General features: G+C 37.6%; 1 pseudogene; it reads left to right on the top strand.

The window, feature by feature from the left end:
* The first annotated feature begins 543 nt into the window (after positions 1–543).
* On the top strand, positions 544–903 carry LOC122746852 (annotated as a pseudogene).
* The last annotated feature ends 2,073 nt before the right edge of the window (positions 904–2,976 follow it).

The following is a 2,976-nucleotide window of genomic DNA, read 5'->3' as shown; positions in this document are numbered from 1 at the left end:
GCGTTCTTTGGATGTTTTTTGGAGCGATCGTGTCATGAGTTCAGGAGCTCACTGCCTTTCCTCCACCATCTTGGCTCCACCTCAGAAGTCCTAGAAGCAATTATTAATAACTAATATTGTGGTATATCCAGTGATCTCCCATTCTTTCTCAAGTCCTTTCCCCCTGCCCCCTCAAAGGCAAGTTCTCCTTGAGACATTCCATTAAATTTCTTCATCTGAGTCAAACCCAACCCAGGCCTAAACTCACAAAAGAGGTCTTGGTTGGAGACAGATTCTTTTATCTAGATAGTGGAAGGACAATGCTAATGAGATTAAACTACATCTAGATGAAATATTTTGCCCTGATCACCTTGAGTGGGGGTCTTACATTATTTTCTCTGATGTTATCCCTGGACTGCATTTTAATAAAACCCGCCTCCCTCTTTGGTGAAGGTACCATAGCTGCAGCCATTTGGAGTCAGCAGTTCCTGCCTCTCCTCCTCCTGACTCACCACTGTTTGCTCTCACTGAGGAATAAGTTGGTCAGGAAGCCACACTACTGCCATGACATTCAAGGACACCAGTAAGATGCTTGTGGAGCCTGAAGTGGCCATTCGCTGGATCCGGATCACCCTCACCAGCTGCAACATGAAGGCACTCAAGAAGGTGTGTGCTGACCTGATTAGAGGAGCCAAAGAAAAGAACTTGAAAGTGAAGGGACCTGTTTGAATACCCACCAAGAAACTTAGCATTACAACTAGAAAAACTCCTTGCGGTGAAGGTTCTAAGACTTGGGATTGATTCCAGATGAGAATCCACAAACATCTTATTGATTTGCACAGTCCCTCTGAAATTGTGAAGCAGATCACTTCTATTGGCATTGAACCAGGTGTAGAAGTGGAAGTCACCATTGCAGATGCCTAATCAATCATCTATTTTTGAATAAATTGATTGCAACTATTAAAAAAAATAAAACCCAACTCCAAATCATGTCACGCAATTACTTTTGAATAAGATTAACCAGTTAGATCTGATTGTTGTGTGATGGCCCTCCTGCAGTGGGAAGGGTATATGAACTGAGACCCGTCCTTGAGGAAGAGGTCTTTGGTCTGAGAGGATGGCCATAGACCTAATTTTCTTAATAACCCATCAGCCACATTATTAAAATTACCCAGAAAATGTCTCTCATATTTTTCCATATAAGTATTTTATTATTTTCCAGTTACCTTTAGAGATAATTTTCAACATTTGTTTTTATAAGATTTCTAGTTTCAAATTTTTCTCCATCCCTCTCCTTGCTCACCCCTCCCTAAGACAGCAAGTAATCTGATATAGGTTATATATGTACAATCACATTAAACATATTTCTGCATTAGTCATGTAATGAGAGAAGAATCAGAGCAAAAAGGAAAAACAACAAAACAATAGAAATAGTATGGTTTGATCTGCATCCAGATTGAAAAGTTCTTTTTTTTGTTCTGTATTTGGACAGCCTTTTCCATCATGAGTCCTTTGGAACTATATTGGACCATTGTATTGCTGAGAAGAATCAAGTCTATCACAGTTGATCAAGACACAGTGTTGTTGATACTGTGTACAATGTTCTCCTGGTTCTGCTCATCTCACTCATCATTAGTTCATGCAAGTCCTTCCAGGTTTCTTTGAAATGTACCTGCTCATTGTTTCTTACAGCACAATAGTATTCCATTACATTCATATACCACAGCTTGTTCAGCCATTCCCCAATTGATAGGCAACCCCTCAATTTCCAATTCCCTGCCACCACAAAAAGAGCAGCTATACATATTTTTGTTCATGTGGGTCCTTTTCCCTTTTTTATGATCTCTTTGGGAAAAAAGTCCTAATAGTGTTATTGCTGGGTCCAAGGGTATGCACAGCTTTTTAATCCTTTGGACATAGTTCCAAACTGTTCTCCAGGAAGGTTGGATCACTTCACAGATCCACCAACAATGCATCAGTGTTCTAATTTTTCCACAGCTTCTCCAACATGTATTATTTTCTTTTTTTGGTCATATTAGCCAATCTGATAGGTGTCAGGTGGTACCTCAGAGTTGTTTTAATGTGCATCTCTCTAATCAATAGTGATTTAGAGCATTTTTTCATATGGCAATAGATAGCTTTGATTTCTTTATCAGAAAACTGCCTGTTCATATCCTTTGACCATTTCTCAGTTGGGGAATGACTTGGATTCTTACAAATTTGATTTAGTTCTTGATATAGTTTAGAAATGATGCCTTTATTGAAGTACTGGCTATAAAAATTGCTTCCCAGCTTTCTGCCTCCCTTCTAATTTTGGATGCATTGCTTCTGTTTGTACAAAACCTTTTTAATTTAATGTAATCAAAATCATCTATTTTGCATTTCATAATATTCTCTATCTCTTGTTTGGTCATAAACTGTTCTTCTTTCCAAAGATCTGAGAGGTAAACTATTCCTTTCTCTCCTAGTTTACCTATGGTGTCACCTTTTATGTCTAAATCATGTTCCCATTTTGACCTTATTTTAGTATAAGGTGTAAGATGTTGGTCTATGCCTAGTTTCTGCCAAACTCTCTTCCAGTTTTCCCAGCAGTTTTTGTCAAATACTGAATTCCTATCTCAGAAGCTGGAGTCTTTGGGTTTATCAAACAGTACATTATTAATGTCATTTACTACTGTGTCTCCTGTGCCTAACCTATTTCATTGATACTCCACTCTATTTCTTAGCCTGTAACAGATAGTTTTGATGACTGCTGGTTTATAGTAAAGTTTCAGATTTGGTACAGCTAGCCCACCTTCTTGTGCATTTTTTCATTATTTCCCTTGATATTCTTGACTTTTTGTTTTTCCAGATTAATTTTGTTATTATTTTTTCTAGCTCTATAAAAATATTTTTTAGGTAGTCTGATTGGTATGACACTGAATAAGTAAATTAATTTAGGTAGAATTGTCATTTTTATTATATTAGCTCGGCCTATCCATGAGCAATTGATCTCTT

Source organism: Dromiciops gliroides, chromosome 3 (genome assembly GCF_019393635.1).
Source record: "Dromiciops gliroides isolate mDroGli1 chromosome 3, mDroGli1.pri, whole genome shotgun sequence".
Taxonomy (NCBI): Eukaryota; Metazoa; Chordata; class Mammalia; order Microbiotheria; family Microbiotheriidae; genus Dromiciops; species Dromiciops gliroides.
The sequence above is the reverse complement of the archived record's forward strand: the minus strand, read 5'-3'. Positions and strand labels throughout refer to the sequence as shown.